Below are 17,372 nucleotides of genomic sequence, written 5' to 3' on the forward strand. Positions count from 1 at the left end.
GTTGTGAATATATCGGGAGTAAAGTAAGGAGCTGAGTTCGCAGCCTTGTGGGACACCAGTGTTGAGGATAATCATGGTGGAGGTGTTGCTGCCTATCCTCAATGATTGCAGTCTGTTGGTGAGGACATCAAGGATCCAATTGCAGAGGGAGCTGCTGAGTCCCAGGTCTAGGAGCTCGGAGTTGAGTTTGTTTGGAATTTTGTTACTGAAGGCGAGGCTATAGTCAATAAGTAGGAGTTTAACATAGGTGTCTTTGTTATCCAGATGTTCCAGAGATGAGGTTGGGGCCAGGGAGGTGGCGTACACTGTAGACCTGTTTCGGCGGTAGGCGAATTGTAGTGGATTGAGGTTGTCTGGGAGGCTGGAGTTGATACGTGCCATGATCAGCCTCTCGAAGCACATCATGGTGGTGTATGGCAGAGCCACTGGGTGATAGTCATTAATGCATGTTACTTTACTTTTCTTTGGCATCAGGATGATATTGGTCTTTTTAAAGTGGGTGGGGACCTCAGATCGGAGTAGAGAGAGGTTAAGCATGTCTGCAAATACTCCCGCCAGCAGATCCGCACAGGATCTGAGGACACGGCTGGGGAGCCCATCTGGCCAGCTGCTTTCCATAGGTTCATTCTCAGCAAGGCTGATTTGATGTCTGCAACGGTACAGGTGCGTCGGATGCTGTCAGAGTGAGTGGTGTCATTTCATTGATCTTCTGTTTAAAATGTGCATGGAATGCTTTGAGCTCATCAGGGAAGGATGTGTTGTTGTCAGCAATGTTGTCTGACTTCATTTTGTAGCCTGTTATAGCATGCAAGCCCAGCAACAATTGATGGCTGGTCTGGGACTCTATCTTGGACTGGTATTGTCTTTTGCCATCCCTGATAGCTTTATGGAAGGTCATACCTTGATTTATATCAGGCCTGAGAGGAGTTGATACAAAGACTGGCTTTGCATTGAGCCCTCTCAGCCTGAGTGGCTGCAGCTAGACTTATTGACTGACAGGCAACACCCAGGGCTGAGAGTAGTGGTAGGATCACAAATACTGCCACACTAGTGTGGTCAGATGTGCTCCACAGAGCTATTCTAACTTTGGTGGGGAGAGGGAAGATCATTGGATGACTGCTACACCCTGCAAGTCCATTTTTACATTGATGTCCAAATCACGACGTTCAAATGAGTTGATGTAGCACAAGAATGAAGGTGTACTGCAGCCTCCAGATCTATGTTGGCAGCTGCTGCTGGTGCTACCTCAGAGGGAGAGATGTTGTCCATCAGATGATGTACTTTGGATGGTCCACTGGAACCTATCCTTCCCACTCATTGGGAAGGATAGGTTCCAGTGTTTGATCTGTGTAAGCTTGGTGATGTACTCTGTATAGCAGGGAATGGATAAAGAGAGAAAATGCAAAAAAAAAACACCCAAGAATGAGCATATAAAAATGAAAATAAAAACTGAATCAAAAGCAGTCAAGTTCTGAGATGCATAAAGAGGAAGTGATTAAATCCCAGATATGTGAATCGGGTAAGAAGGGTATAAGGCCATAGATAAAGAGATCAGAGTGAAAATAGGGAAAGAATTTGAGTGTAAGGGGCCTCAGGATTGCAGGTGTGGACTGAATGGAGATGGTCAGCAAAGCACTTGGTCTCTCTGTTGCACAGGAAGTGTAGGGGCAGAGCCATAGTACCTCAAAAATGTACCCTTGTGAAGTAGGCTGAGGAGAGGGTAAATTCCTGCAGAATACAGAGCGAGGGCTGATGCAAAGTGCGGACAAGGTGTAATCAGTAAAAGTGATCATGGCTATTGAAAGTTCCCAATGTTGCAAAGGCTTACTACTACTATCTTTATTTTATTCCGGGCTGGATGTGACCCTAATCCCACACAAACCCTGACTAAACTGCTAACTAACCACTGTCGTGCCCTTGAATGTAATTCATTTGTATCTGGGGCAAATCAGGGTGACCAATAAGTGAAGACCTTGCCAGCAGCACTTCTATCCTGGGAATAAATTCAAAACAAAATATAATATCGAAGCATTTGTTGAAGTTTGGAATTGGTGCTGCAACAGGATCCGTCCCCTGTGTCTTCCATATAATGAAAAGCCTCTCCCATCATACAGCTTTCCTGAGAATAGGAATCTGGCTCTGGACATGGTTAAACCAGCATTTAATGCATATTCTCAAGAATTAAATGCAGTTTTGATATTAGGAATCAGCTTGTTCCACCACACGGTAAAGCAGCTAGATATTGTCAGATGAGGTTATTATTTAATTTCACCAGGTTTGGATAAAACCAAGCTGTTAAACTGAAATCATTTACCTGGGTCATTTTGGGGTGTGTCCTGCTGAGCAGATTGGGAGCGGCATTGGTATAATGAAGAAGAATGTTTTGTGGTGATCCAAGAGCAAGAAAGGAAACAAGGGGTGAACCTGTATATTAGAATAAGTAGCGCACGTCAAAATAACTCCATTCGATGTTCAGTCTTATTTGGAAATCTGATTTAGTTAACTTTCTCCATCAGCCTTCCTAATTTTCATTGTGGTCCTGTGCTTTTAAGTGGATAAGTATTAGACTGATAGTTAAAGATGACCTTAAATAAGATTACAGTAGCTTTTGTTAATGCACTGGTAACCTGATCACCAAATGTAAAAATAGCTCATTAAAGTAATCTTTGATGTTTTGGTCCATTTGGAGTATTCATGTATTGGAAAGGGCAAAATCACAGTGCATTAAGTGTAATTAAGGCTAAGACAGGCTTTTAGATTGTAGGGCAGTCAAGGTTATGAGGATTGGTCCAGGTTGTGGAATTGAGGCCAAAGATCAGAGCAGCCATTATCTCCTTAAAAACCCGAGTACGGTGAAGGAGTCTTATGGTCTAATTATGTTCCTTTTTGTTAACGTTCTTAAAATACTGGTGGGATGCATGTTGTCCCCGCAGTTTCCCTCATTTTAGATGTGTTTTTGTAGGAAGGTGCTGAATAGATCCAAGAGAACAAAGATGGATTTGTCCACTCCTACTCTATGAATTACAGTGCTCTGCTGGTGGTTAGATAAGCTGAACCTTTAACTTAGCTCGGCTCTCCCCTTCAACTCCAAGGTGATACGCTGTGTTCCTCTTTCAACACTTATTCTCCACCCATCTTTTCCTCTGCTCCCCTTTTTGCTCCTCAACACACGATCTTCCCTCTGCTCCCATCACCCACTCCCAATGGGGATCCAAGAAACAAAAATCCAAGAGTGGCAAATAATGAATATTTTTCCGATCAAAAATTGACTTTAAAGTGAGTCATTTTAAATAACCTTCCCGTATTATTGGCTTCCAATCGAAAATTATAATTGTCGAATTAAGTTATCTTCAAAGACTTGATTAAATTTGGAATGCAGTTGGAGACATTTCATATTGGATGTCAGAGTCGTCGTCGTCTTAGGAAATATTTTGGGATTGAAGATGACTTACTTCCACTCTATTTCTGAGGTGTTTAATGAGCCCAGTGTGGGACTGGCAGACCCTTCTGTAGGGCGGAACAGATGGTTGCTGCTGGAGTCTGTGAACTGGTCTGTACCATCCACGACTTCTGTGGTCTGAATGTATGGCCTTCAGGATCTCTGGGCCATCCCAAGTTCTGCTTCTGCACTTTGAGTGGTTTAGGCCAGAGACCACCACAGATCTGTAAGGAAGTTTCATTTCTCCAGGAAGGCTTTGACCACATCTTTGAATATTTTCCTCTGTCAGAGTAATTTCTTAATGGTAACAGCTATAATTTAAACATTTTATTACCTTGATACTGATTGCAGTGGGTTACAGTTAAATGATTGACCTTGGAGTACTGCAAAAAGTGTCCAAGTTGGAGACATTGGTTGTTTGTTGCATTCCCCACATTATGGTCTTTAGCCCTTTCAGAGGACCGGGAAGAATCCCTGCATAACCTGGCCATTCTGTGACCGAGGCACAGATACCACAGGAGGTGAAGTGCTCACTTTTACAGTGACATGGAGAGGGTAAAGTCACACTTTGGGTATTGCTGCGGAGAAGTCGAACGAAGACTTTGGGGCAGCCTCTGTTATCTACTGATGGGTTCATGCAAAAGTTCTGTCAGATGCATTGGGAGGTCTGTCCGGGAGCATGGAGGAGTAAGACATCAGTGTGCCTCAGGACTTTGCACAGAGTTTGGAGTACATCCTTTCTCGCTGCAAGTGGTGAGCAACTTTATTTTCTCACAGGCCCAACCACGACGGTCAGTTAGAGCATCTAACTGATGGGTAACAGGTACACGTCATCAGGGTGCTAGAGTGGAAGCTCACACAACTGAACTGTAATGTTCACCTGCTGGCATCATGGCAGGGGTGTGGTAGCACCCTCCAACCTGTCGTCTCACACTTTACTAGATACGTTAAAATGCATCTAAGTGAAGTCCAAACCTGCTGTTGCCTTTGAAGAAGGTAATATTTGTTCTCTCAGTTGTGTAACGTCAGTGGATTTGTCGTTACCTTTCAGCTGTCCTGGACTGCTAATGCTCTATTCTGCAGCCTCAAAACCTGCCTGAGGCTGCCATCCAGGGCCCTCTGCAGTGTCCTTCATCTCCTCTGACCTTGTACCAACTGGCCCCTGGGATAGGTGAAGTCCAGCAGATGACAGACACTAAGTAAATGGGCAAGGCTGATTGGCCTTTTATCAATTTGTTTTGGAAAGTATAGTTTGTGGTGGTTGTTGATTCGGGCAGATTGACTGTGATAATGTGTGGTGAATTGGAAATTGAGATTGGAGTTTTTGCTATCATGCTTAGATGGGTTCTTTATGCCCAGCCTGATCAAAAAGAGGTTGTCTAAGTTGTCTCCTACCACAGGGAAAAAGACTGTGACCATCCACCTGATTCATAGCGTTCAGCCTCCTACACTGCAGCGAAGAAAATCCCAGCCTATCCAGTCTCTCCTTATAACTCAAGCCGTGCAGTCCCGGTAACATCCTTGTGAATCTTTTCTGCTCCATTTCCAGCTTAATGACATCCTGGGTGAGCAGAACTCCACAGAACACTCTTTTTGAGGTCTCACCAACGACTTGTGCAGCTGTAATACGACGTACCAAATCCCGTACTCAGTGCCCTGCCTGATGAAGGGGAGTGTGCCAAGTATCTTCTTCACTAACCTGTCTACGGTGTTGCCACTTTCGACCTCTGTTCCACAACACTCTCCAGGACCTTACCATTTACTGTGTAAAGCCTTGCCCTGATTCATCAAAATGCAACACCTCACAGATGTCCAAGTTAAATTCCATCTGCTGTTCCTTGGGCCACTTTGCCAGTCGATCTAGATCTTGTTGTAATCTTAGCTAAGCTTCACTGTGCACTACACCAACAATTTTGGCGTCATCTGCAAACTTACCAACCATGTTAACAAGATTGTCATCCAAATCATTTATACAGATAACCAACAACATTGGACCCAGCACCGATCCCTGCGGCACACCACTGGTCCAACTTGAAAATTAGCTCTCCACTCCCACCCTCAGCCTCCTACCATGAAGCCAATTTTGTATCCAATTGGCTAGTTCACCCTGGATCCCACGTGACCTAACTTTCTGAACAAGGCTACCTTGCAGGACCTTGTCAAAGGCCCTGCTAAAAACCATGTAGACATCTACCACCCTTGCCCCCGTCAATCTTTGTTACCTATTCAAAGAACTCAAATTAGTGAGGTACAATTTCCCACACATGAAGCCATATTGACTATCCTTTATCAGTCCTCACTTATACAAAGGCTGATAGATCCCGTCCATCAGAACTCTCTGCAGTAACTTTCCCTGCCACTGATGTTAGGCTCACTGGCCTGTAGTTGCCCAGCTTGTCCTTGCAGCCCTTAAAGACACAACATTAGCTACCTTCCTGTCCCCTGGTCCTTCACCATGTCTAAAGATGATGCAAACATCTCTGGCAGTGCCACTTTAATTTATTCCCTAGCTTCCCACAAAGTCTTAGGATACGCTTGATTAGGCTCTGGGGATTTAGGCACCCAAATGTGCCTTAGGGCTGCCATCACCACCTCTGTCGTAATGTGGATGTGTTCCACTACATCACTATTCATTTGCCTTAATTCCTTAGCCTCCAGGACCTTCTCCACAGTAAGAACAGGTGAGAAATATTCATTTAACACTTTGCCCATTTCCTGTGGCCCCACACGTTGTTGACCACATTGATCCTTAAGGGGACCTATTGTTTCCCTAGTTAGTCCTTTGCTCTCAATATATTTGTAGAATCTTTTAAGATTATCCTTTACCTTGTATGCTAAAGCTATCCTATGTTCCCTTTTTGCCTTCCTGATTTACCTCTGGTGTACTCCTACATCCTTTTTACTCGTCAAGGGATTTGCTTGATCTCAGCTCCATAGAGCTGACCTATGCCGATTGCTTTCTCCTGGCAGTCGTCGACCAAGGTTTCTTGATCCTGTCAGCCTTGCCCTTCACTCTGACAGGAATATGCTGTTCCTGAACTCTCTCTATTTCACTTTTAAAAGCCTATGGCTTAACAGATGTCTGTTTAACAGACGCTCCCAGTCAGTCTTTGCAAGTTCCTGTCTAATGCCTTGAAAATTAGTATTGTACCAATGTAGGACTTTAACTTGTGGACCAGTCCTATCTTTATCCATAACTATTTTAAAACTAATAGAATTAGGGTCACTGGTCCCAAATTGCTCCCCCAGTGACACGCTCTCCTTCCCACTTTTCATTCTCATTCCCACTCCCACACTGACCTGCCTCTCCTCTTCCTTCTCCATTGCGATGGAGTGGCTAAACACAAATTTGAAGAACAACTTGAGTAGCTTACAACCCAATGGTATGAATATTGAATTTTACAATTTCAGGTAACTCACGCACACTCACCAGTGCACCTGTGTTTCTCCTCCCTTTGTTCATCATTTCTGTCCCTTGCATCGCTCCTGCTCACATTGCTGGTCTCCATCTGCCCATCATCTCCTTCCCATCTGGCTCCACCTATAACCTACCAGCCTGTATCCTCCCACAACCCTCACCCCCTCCTTTGTACTGAAATGCCAGCAATCTTTCCTCTTCCCTCTCAGTCCTGATGCAGCATCTCAACCTGAAATGTTAATATACACCCTTTGCCTCCACAGATGTTGCTTGACCCGCTAAGATTTTCCAGTGTTCTTTTTTTGTTCTTGCAGATTCCAGCATCTGCACTCTCTTCTGTCTTTGTCTTGCATTCACCTCTAGTCTGGAAGTTGCAACATGAATAGAAGTTCATTGCAGTGGTCTTACCAGCAGTGTCGTCAGTAGCCCATTCTGCCACTCCATTATGGCTGGAAGGTGCGGCAGATTTCACTGAGCACGTCCTTAATGAAGTACAGATGTCTTGATGATCTTCCAGGTTGTGGCTCTGTCCCTGAGCAGAATTGTCCTCCTGTGGAGATCTTTAAGTCTCCCCTTGTCTCGCAGCTTGTTCTTGCTATTCATTCAGTCATCATTCATTGCGAGCAGAGTCCCCACTAATTCACTCGTGTCCAGGAGCAACCGGTTTGTCCCAAAGCCATGAGGTTATGTGAGAGATTCCTCAGCATCTCTTGCAGCGGTGCCTGAAGATACCGCAATTTGAGTTAACTGAAAAGCACCAAACAATTGCACAGCTGCATTAACCATCTGAAGAAATCAATCAGCCAATAAGTTGTAAGTAGTTGATGATTTTTCCAACTAAACAGTGTGCATGTTCTTTCCTGCAGGTGCATCAGGCACACACCAATGCAGTTGCAGCACAATTCAAGCTCAAAAGTGTATGCACTGCAGATGCCAATTCACCGCTGTACAGGCATTTATAGTACCCAAGAAATAGGCAACTGGTATTTTGTGTTAAGTGCCCTGTTGTGGATTGTTGCAGTGATTAGTTCAGGAGATACTTCATTGCTCATCCTGCTCTTCTGATTTCTGGAATCCTGGAGAGGTTATTGAAATGTTCTGCCTATTTAAGGGGAACAAATAAAATTTTAAAGGCAAAGTTTTAAAGGTAAACTGAAACGAATGGTTAGCGTCAGCATTTAGAAACCAGTTACAAAATATTGGCCACAGACGAAATAGAGTTCACTCGCTGCCCTAGCTGTCTTTGGAGGCTGTTAATGTGCCTGTGAACATTGTTCAGTTGATACCATTTTTGATCCTGTCAAAGGGCTCTAGAGTAAAGTTCCATCATGAACGTGCCAAAAAACTAAAGGGCTTGTATTTTAATGTCATCTTTCACATCCACAGTGTTCCTCAAGATGCAGAACCATTCAATTGAAGTTGAAGTGAAGGTGCAACAGATTCAAGAGCATTTCTTCTTTTTACATGCAGCGGAAGTCATCTGTTGTTGAACTAATGCTATGGAGTCTTTAACATTCACATGAAACATTGAACAGGGACTGGGTCAAACATGTCATTTGGAAGTCAGCAATGATAAAGATGCTGTGTCAATTTAGGTGTTGTCCTGAACTCTGTCGGAAGTTTCAGATTCTCAACCCAGTTTGCCTTGAGGTGACGCACCAGACTGCAGATGTTGGAGACTGGAGCAAAAACAGCCAAACAGCTGGATGAATTTACACACTGAGTTCCTCTAGCAGTTTGTTTTTGCCTCGAGGTAACTGCATGAGGTCTCATGGGGTTACATGAACAACACAGGTTTCCTGCTATCCGGATTGATATCACCAAGAACAGGTTATCCAGTTCCACATCTGGGTGATGATAGGTTTCTGTAAATTTGAGCTTGTCCAAAACTCTGCTGTCGGCATCCCAACTCGCACCAACATCTATGTGTGGTGTGGGTGGTTATGGGTAACAGACCTTGGAGGAATACATTGGCCTCAAAGTGCATCACTGATTTACGACAATGATACCAACACTCCAGGGTTAAGTTACACAGATGGCATAGACTAAAGATATTATGTAAATATTAATAGTTATTTCCGTAATGTTGTTATAGCATTTGCCTCTGTAAAGATGGTAACTGTGTATCAGTCACCCATTGCCAAGTGTTTCGTGAAATCCGGAGAGCCTGGGAAGTACAAAGTGATTTGGTTCCTCTGACAGAACATTTCCAACATTTAGATTTATTTGTAGGGTCTTCTAGCATATAAAATATAATTTTGTCCATGTGCTTACTCCAGTAAGATCAATAGGCAATGTCTTTGTCGAGTCTATAATGATATTTAATATTTCATAAAATTAGTGATGATCCTTGACCAAGAAGTTCATACAACATTAAAGCCATTTCTGTGTGTAACTTACACATGCCTTTGTTCAGTTATTGTTTACAACCTAATGATAACAGAATATGAGTTTTAATACCATATCTAATATTGGTAGTATCATTGTTTAAATTCAATAATGTTGTTGATATTCTTTGAACTTAATTTTGCCCATAGCTTGTTGTACCTGATATCAATGTTTAAAATTCTCAAAAAGCCACAGAGGACAAGGTCGTTTATCATATTATTAGTAAGAACAATGTTGTAAATCATTTGGTAGCTATATCCTGTAATTTCAACTTAGTTACATTGAAATGTTATCCTTCTTGCATTGTCATATAATGAATCCTATAATGCGCTGGAGGTATTACTTATTTCTGAGAAATTGAGTTCTATTAGTCAATCACCAGTGAACAAAACATATTTAAAAAGAAAAATGTTGTGGATGCTGAAAATCTGAAATAAAACTAGAAAGTCCAAGAAATACTCTACATATCAGGTAGCATCTGCAGTGAGAGAGACATAATTAACGGTTTGGGTTGATGACCTTTATTCAGAAGTATAAGTGTAAGACTTGCATTTATGTTGAGCATTTCATGTCTTCAACAAAATACTGCAATGTATGTCCTTTGCTGCCAATGAAGTAATCTTGAAGCATTGTCACTGATGTCACATAAGAAACTCCAGTGGCAACTTATGTACAGTTATCTCAAATAAGCAACAACGTGAAAATGACACGTTAATGATGATACTTGAGGAATAAATATTGGTCTAAACACTAATGTTAACTCTGCTACTCATTTGAAAATCTCAAAATTTTGACTGTTAATTTAAGCAACTGTTCTCTAAGGAAATGAGTTATGACTGCTGAACTGTGAAGAATATGAATGGCCATTGACCTGAAATGTAAACTTTGCTTCTCTCTGCTCAGAATTTTTTGAGTATTTTCTGTTTTTTATACCAAGATGCTATCACTGTCAATAAAAACACACTAGGTGCCAACTTTTAGGAGTTTTCATGAATGCAATTGTTACAGATATACCAAACTGATTTAATATACAGTATATAAATCAGGCGGTACTCATAATTCACCCTATGATAATAAAAATCTTGTATTTAAATCAGAATTGTTTATTGAGCAGCTTTATTAACATATTCTTTTAAAAAGTCAGGAGCTTTGCTCTTTACTTGATTTAACATTACATGTTTTAATGTGTATGCTTTCATTTGTTTTCAGGTATTGTGGAGAAAGACCTTCAATGATGACAATATTTCTGAAGAAATTGGGATATGAGGTAATTGTTGCTCCAGGATAAATATTGTTAATGGTTGAGGAATTTATGTAATTTCCTAAGGGTATAGTAGATTAAAATAAACCTGGAAATACTCTGATGAGGTGGCAACCTACAGAACGTGAAGATGAATAGTTGACTTGCTTGAGATGTTTTTAACTATTAATTTTTCAATCACTGTCATTGTCATATTTGTCATATTTTCTGGGTCAGGCCCTGGGGACTTAACCACCTTAATGCACTTTAAGCCCTCCAATATCTCCGCCCTGCTAATTCATACGTGGTCCAAGACAACACCACTCACTTCCCCCATTTCCTTCGCTTCCATCATTTTTTCCACAGTAAACACTGAAGAGAAATATTCATTAAAAAATCTCACCCATTTCTTTTGGTTCCACACACAGCCACCCTTTTATTCTTAATACACCTTCGGGATTTTGCCTCATCTTGCCTGCCAGATCCTGCTCATATCCTCTTGTCGCCTTCCTAACTTCTCCTACATTTCTTGTAATTGTCAAGTGATTCACTAAGTTCACAATTGTTTATGCGCTGTGTATGCCTCCCTCTTTTTCTTAACCAGAGTCTCAATATCTCTCATCATCCAGAGTTCCCGAAACCTGCCAGCCTTGCCCTTCACTCTAACAGGAACATGCAGGCCCTGAACTCTTGACATCACACTTTTAAAGGCCTCCCACTTGGCAGACACTCCTTTCCCTGCAAACAATCTCACCCAATGAACCTCTGCAAGATCCTGCCTAATGACTCCAAAATTTGCTCTGCCCCAGTTCAGGACCCTAACCTGTGAACCACAGTATCCTTCTCCATAACTATTTAAAAACTAATAGAATTATGGGCACTGGACCCAAAGTGCTCGCCGACAGACACTTCCGCTGCTTGCCCTATCTCATTTCCTAGGAGGAGGCCCAGTGTTGCACCCTCTCTGGTAGTTCCCTCTATATATTGATAAAGGAAGCTTTCTTGGACACAGTTCAGAAATTCCACACCATCCAAGCCTTTTAACTATGGTTGGCCCAGTCAATATCAGGGAAGTTAAAATCTCCCACTAATACTATCCTATTATGTTTACAACTTGCTGCAATCTCTCTACATATCCGCTCCTCCAATTCCTGCTGACTATTGGGGGGCTCGAAGTACGATCCGATCAGAGTGCCCATCTCCTTGTTTCGAAGTTCTGCCCATATGGCTTCCCTAGATGATCCCCTAAGAATATCCTCTCTAATGACCTTTGTTTCATCAAGAAGGCAACTCCCCTCCTCCCTTACCTGCAGCTCTGTCACACCTGTCGCATCTGTTTCATGGAATATTGAGCAGCCAGTCCTGCCCTTCCCTCAGCCATGTTTCTCTTACGGCTGATATCCCAGTTCCCAGAGCCAATCCATGCCCTGAATTCAACTGCCTTACCTGTCAAGCCTCTTGCATTGAAATAAAAAGTAGTTTAAACCAATTGTTTTTCTTTCCCTTTACTGTGCTCGGTGTTTATCCTGATGACTAAATTTGCTTTAATTGGCTACAGTATTATCCCCTGATTTCTCACCAGCCACTCTACTGCTCAGGGCCCCACCTCCCTGCAACTCTAGTTTAAACCCCCCTGAGTAGCACTAGCATATCTCCCAGCCAGGGTATTGGTTCCCCACCAGTTCAGGTGATACTCGTCTCTCTTGTACAGGTCACCCCTACCCCAGAAGAGATTCAAATGATCCAAGAACATGAATCCCTGCCCCCTGCACAGGTTCCTCAGCCATACATTCATCTGAGCTGTCTTTCTATTTCTACCCTCACTAGCATGTGGCACTGGGAGTAATACAGAGATTACTACCCTTGAGGTCCTGCTTTTTAGGTTCTCTCCCAAGTCCCTAAATTCACTGCACAGGACCTCATCCTCTTTCTACCTCTGTCAGTGATGACAGTTCAAAAGTGCTTCATTATATGTGCTTTTGTGAGTAACAAGTCATCAAATAATATGAGGAAGGGCATATTATTTCTCACGTGTGTCATTTCCCTTGGAGCGAGAGTGGTTCTCCCTGATGTCAAATCCTTCTACTGTGTAGTTGTAACTGTAATTAGGAGATGGGCATAACTGAGGGGGCTTGCATGACAAAGGCAGCTGCTGAACCAGCTTGTTAGTTCGAGTGAACTTTGTAATGAACTGTGGATGAGTTGCAATGTTAAATTATTTATGCATTGCTGGAGCGATAATTGGATGTTGCTATAGATGGACGTAGAGTAATCCAGTATGGATTCGGCCTTTCAGCCCAACTCATCCCTTCTGACTTAGATGTCCACCAGAGCTAGTCCCATTTGGCCAATATCCCTCTCGTCGTGGCTAACCCTCGAGGTCGAGGATGATGGTCTTCATTCCGTTGATCTGTTTACGGGCTCTCAAGTGGCTTATGAGTCCAGTCTTGGCTCTGGAAGTTCTTCTGCATTCAGGACAGGTAGTTCCAGATGGCAGATCGGGCTTTGGTTGTTGCTGCCTCTTTTTCCATTTTCTTCTCTTTTTCTCTAATTCTGCACATCTGTTGGCTTCGAAAGTTGCTGTTCCTTCTCGGGTGATGGTTTGCCAGAGTTTCCTGTCCTTGGCATTGGTTTCCCAATTGTTGATGTCGATGTTACATTTCTTCATGTTCGCATTTAAGATGTCTTTGAATCTCTTCTGTTGTCTGCCTCTTTTACGTTTCCCTACTTTAAGCTGGGAGTAGCGGATTTGTTTCGGCAGACGTTCGTCTTTCATCCGAACAACATGACCGCTCCATCTTAGTTGGTTCTTGATAACGTAGGCTTCAATGCTTGTTGTTTTTGCTTCATTTAGCACGCTGACATTGGTTCTTCTATCTTCCCAACTGATATTTAAGATATTTCAAAGACAGCGTTGATGGAACTTTCCAAGTGCCTTCAGATGTCGTCGGTATGTTGTCCAAGTTTCTGATGCATACAGGAGCGTTGGGATCACCACCGCTTTGTACACTAACATTTTAGTGTCTGTTCGGATGTCACAATCATGAAAGACTCTTGTTCAGAGACGTCCAAAAGCTGCTCCAGTGCATTTAAGACGATGTTGGATCTCGTCATTAAGGTCAACATTGGAGAAGAGGTGACTTCCAAGGTATGGAAAGTGGTCCACATTTTCCAGGGTTGTTTCGCCGAGTTGAATTGATGGTTCTATCCGATTTGTCTCAGTTGGTGACGGTAGATGATCTGAGTCTTCTTGGAATTGATGGTAAGTCCAAGTTTCGTGTACGCATGGTTGAAGGCAGTCAGAATCACGGTAGCGTAGTGGTTAGCGCGACGCTATTACAGCACCAGCGATCGGGGTTTGATTCCCGTCGCTGTCTGTAAGGAGTTTGTACGTTCTCCCGTGTCTGCGTGGGTTTCCTCCGCGTGCTCTGGTTTCCTCCCACATTCCAAAGACGTACGGGTAGGTTAATTTGGGTTTAAAATGGGTGGCGCGGACTCGTTGGGCCGGAAGGGCCTGTTACCACGCTGTAAATTAAACTTAAAGAATCTGTTGTAGGTGGTTTTCTGAGAGAGCTGCAACACAGTTGTCGTCTGCGTATTGGAATTCGATGAGGGAACTCGTGGATGTCTTGTTTTTGGACTTGAGACGGGCAAGATTGAAAAGTCTGCCATCTGTTCTGTAGACAATTTCGATTCCTGGGAGTAGATCGTCCTTGATGATGTGGATGATTGTCACAATGAAGATGGTGAACAAAGTTGGGGCAGTCACGCATCCGTTTTACTCCTGATTTGGCTTGAAAAGGCTCACAGTTACTGTTGCTGACCATGACTACGGCAAGCACACCATCGTGGAGGAGTCTCAGGCTTCGAATGTACTTTTCAGGGCATCCATAGGTGGATAGGACATCCCATAGGAGTTCCCTTGATACCGACTCAAAGGCTTTGGTGAGGTCGATGAATGCCATGTACAAAGGTTGAAGTTGTTCACGACATTTTTCTTGCAGTTGTCGCATCGTGAAGATCATGTCGATTGATCCACGTGATGGTCTAAAACCGGCTTGTGTCTCCAGAAGGATCTTCTCGGCTAAAGGCTTGAGCCGGTTGTTCATTTTTCCTGCTGTTGCTAACAGGGTAGTTTCCGCATTCGGATTGATCACCTTTCCTTTTGTAGATGGTAATGATCACTGAGTCTCTAAAGTCTGCTGGTACGTTTTCATTTATCCAGATCTTGATGAGAAGTTGATGCAGTTGGTTATGAAGCAGGTTACCTCTAATTTTGTAGACCTCGGCTGGTATTCCATCGAGTCCAGCGGCCTTGTTGTTTTTAAAGGTTTTGATGGCTTCCTTGACTTCTTCAAGTGTTGGTATTTTGCTTAGGGAGTCATCAACGGGCTGTTTTGGAATGTTGTTAATCATATTCCTGTCAAATGAGACGGTTTGATTTAGAAGATCTTCAAAGTGCTCCCTCCATCTAGAATTGATGTCAGCATTGCTCTTCAGGATGGTTGAAACATCTTTGCTTTTGAGAGGGGCTTGACCGTGAGTGGATGGGCCAAAAATGGCTTTAGTTGCATTAAAAAGCCTCGAGTGTCATTGGTGTCTGCTAGTTGTTGGATTTCCTTAGCTTTCTTCCTCCACCATTGGTTTTTCAGGTTTCAGGTGCTCTTCTAGACTGCAGCCTTGCATTCCTGATAGCAATTCCTTTTGGTAGCCAATTGTTGGTCATTTTGTAAAGTGATGAAAGCTTTTCTCTTTTCGTCGATGAGTTGTTGGAGTAGTTTATCGTTATCGTCAAACCAATCCTGATGTTTTTTTGTCTTGAACCCAATTGTTTCCTTGCAGGAGGTAATGATAGCGTTCTTCAATTTATTCCGGTGTTCTTCTACAGATAGTGGGATTTGTTGAGGCAGTCCTTGAAGATTTTGCTGGAACTTCTGTATATGGTTGATGTCTTGAAGGATGTCAACATTGAATTTCTTAAAAGTGTTCTGATTTTGGTGCCTCCTTTTGGGCCGAATCTTCATTCTCATGGTGGACCCTCTAAACCTTTCTTAACCATGTACCTGTTCGAATGTCTTTTAAATGTTGTTATTGTACCTGCCTGAATCACTTCCTCAGGCAGACTATTGCATATATGGACCACCCTCTGGGTGAAAAAGTTGCCCCTCGGGTCCCTTTTAAATCTTTTCCATCTCACCTTAAGCCTATGCCCTCTACTTTTTGGTTCCCTTTCTCTGGGAAAACATCTGTGTGCATTCACCATATCTATGCCCCTCATGGTTTTATAAACCTCTATAAAGTCACCCTTCAACCTCCTACGCTCCCAGAAATAAAGTCCCAGATGGCCTAGCCTCTCCTTATAACTCAGACCCTTGTGTCCTGGCAACAGTTTTGTAAATCGGTTGTGCATTCTTTCGATGTTAACGTTGTCTTCACTATATCAGGGTGATTAAAACCGTACACAACACTCCCAGTTTAGTCTCATTAACGTCTTGCACAACTGCAACATACCATTCCAACTCCTCTGCTCAGTGCCCTGACTGATGAAGGCCAGTGTACCCAAACACCTTCACCTCTCTGTCTACCTGTGATGCCACATTCAGGGAAATTTGTACTTGTACTCCAAGGTCTGTCTGTTTCACAGCACTCCTGAGGGCCCTGCCATTTACTGTGGAAGTTCTACCCTGGTTTGCCTTCCCAAAGTCTAAGATGTTGCACTTATCTGAATTGAATGGCATTCGTTCTTTCTTGGTCCAGTTCCCTAGCTGATCAAGATCCCCTTGTAATTTTTGATGACCTTGTTTACTGTCTATGAAAGTACCTAGTTTACTGTCATCTGCAAATTTACCAACCATGCCTTATACATTCTCATCAAAATGGTTTATATGATTGGTGGCTATCAACTTGCCCAGCACTGATTCTTGTGGCACACTATGAATGACAGGCCTCCTGTCCTAGAAATGACTTTCCACCATCACCCTCTGCTTTCTACCATCAAGCCAATTGTGTATCCACTGAGCTAGCTCTCCCTGCATCCCATGTGACATAACCTTCCAGAGTGGTGTTCCATGTGGGACCTTATCAAAGGCTTTGCTAAAGTCCACGTAGATAATGTCCACCACCCTGACCTCATCGATCCTCTTAGTTACCTCTGAAAAACTCTTAACAGATCTGTGAGACACGATGTCCCACGCACAAGGCCGTGCTATCCCACAAACAGTCCCTGTCTATCGAAATGCTGGTAGATCCTGCCCCTCAGAATCATGTTGAGCAATTTGCCCACCACTGATAACAGGCTGAGTGGCCTGTAACACTGGCTGCTCTTTGCTGCCCTTTTTAAATAACGGTACAACATTAGCCACCTCTGGAACTTCACCTATTGCTGAAGATGATGCAAGGATCTCTGCAATTGCTTTCCTGTGTTCATTGTTCTCCTCCATTGAAGAATGATAGATAAGTAGTCATTCCCAAAGAGACAGCATTACTCTTACAGCATATTTTTCAATGCAAACCACTGTCACTCACTGTTAACAGCAAAAAAAGTAGCAATAAGCAGGTTTTTGGTGGGTAAGAGGTGCTTGCTTACATGGGCAGTGATACCTTCAATGATTTTGGAGATGAATGAAAATTAACCTATGCAAAAGTTATTAACTGGATTGGATTTGTCCCTTTTGTGGGTAAGCCAAGGACTGACAACTTTACCCAATGTTGGGTAGATGTTAGTTTTGCTTCAGGCACGAATAGATCTGGAGCAAGGTGTCCAGTACTACGACTTGGATGTTGTCTGGGTCCATGGTTTTGTTCAGTATTTTGTACTATTGTGTGGATTGAACTGAACGATTAGATTCTATGATGGAAGAAGTCTCAAGCAGATTGCTGAGATGGAG

The sequence above is a fragment of the Pristis pectinata genome, chromosome 1 (assembly GCF_009764475.1).
Source record: "Pristis pectinata isolate sPriPec2 chromosome 1, sPriPec2.1.pri, whole genome shotgun sequence".
Classification (NCBI taxonomy): domain Eukaryota; kingdom Metazoa; phylum Chordata; class Chondrichthyes; order Rhinopristiformes; family Pristidae; genus Pristis; species Pristis pectinata.